Below are 1,339 nucleotides of genomic sequence, written 5' to 3'. Positions count from 1 at the left end.
TGGAGCAAATGAGAAAGATATGTGCTGAAAGGCGGTCGTTTGAGCTGCTGCATACGGTGGGTCTCTGTATGTTGGATACAATTTGTGGTAAGCGAGTGTGTGAAAGTGTGTGGAAGCAGAGCAGAGTGAAAATATTGAATCATTTGTGGCCTTTTGCTCTTTGATGTCTTTGCAGACACAGCAATGGGTGTGCATACGCAAGCGCAACGCAACGCTGACTCGGAATATGTAAGAGCGCTGAGAAGGTGAGTTAATATAGAGATATGTAATAGTCGTTAGTGTAAATGCAATCAAAGTGAAGAACGAGTTTACTGATCGAAATAATGGTAAAGCGATTTGTTCGTCTTAGATGAGTAGGATGGAATGGATGAAGTAAGAAACGTATCTGCAGAGCGGTCAATGCCGAAAGCTTAGGTGACCAGAACAGCATCCGGAGCCGACACCTTTTCAGAGTCTCCGCCCGTGAATGCAGTCTGAACAGACAAACCAGCTCAATTATAGCAGACAAGCAGACCGAGAGTTGGCATGTTGATTGTCAGACACCAGTTTTCTAGATCAAAATATATTTGTTCGGTATTTATTAATGCGGCCGCTGTGGCTGAGTGGTTAGAGGGGCGTACTACCATTCCATAGGACCTGGGTACGGTTAGAGCAATCTCGTCAGGGTTTGAACAGCAGGCCAGTTCAGTTAGATACGGAGCATAAATTATCTCAAATTAGTTTGAGATGCAAGGGCCTTTGGTATAAATAATACAATTCAACTCTCGTATTGAGGGGACAAACTTTCATTCACTGGTGCAAACAAAGCGACCGGGATTCGGTTGCTGATGACTCCCCTTTAACCACCCACTACAAGCTACATCCACAAATGCCCATAGGTTGTATTCAGTTAAATTTCACCAAGGTGCGCCCAAATGCATGGCTTTGTACAATACTTTAGGCCGTCGCTTTGATTATGTTTATAATAGAAATTTTATATTTTCTCAAATGTTTTTTTGCCCACCTTTTCCTTCGTGTATGATCTTCTAAACTTGTTGCAGCTTGACGACAATTCTTCACCTTCGCATGTTCAATATAAAATATTACTTCGATTTCGTTTTTCGTTTCACACCGGAGGGGAGAGAAGCGAAACGCGCCCTCGCCATCTTAGACGACTTCGCAGAGCAGGTGATTCTCCAACGACGCACAGATTTGATGCAAGCACCTGAAGAGCAACACAGAGGCAAAGAAGAGGAACTTTCTATTGGCATAAAGCGCAAAGAGGCCTTCTTGGATATTTTGCTGCGTTCGTCAGACGACGGCAAACCGCTATCGAACACGGATATCCGCGAGGAGGTGC

The sequence above is a fragment of the Rhagoletis pomonella genome, unplaced genomic scaffold (assembly GCF_013731165.1).
Source record: "Rhagoletis pomonella isolate Grant_MI unplaced genomic scaffold, Rhpom_1.0 Rhpom_scaffold_00013, whole genome shotgun sequence".
In the NCBI taxonomy this organism is placed as follows: Eukaryota; Metazoa; Arthropoda; class Insecta; order Diptera; family Tephritidae; genus Rhagoletis; species Rhagoletis pomonella.
This window is presented reverse-complemented; position numbering follows the sequence as displayed.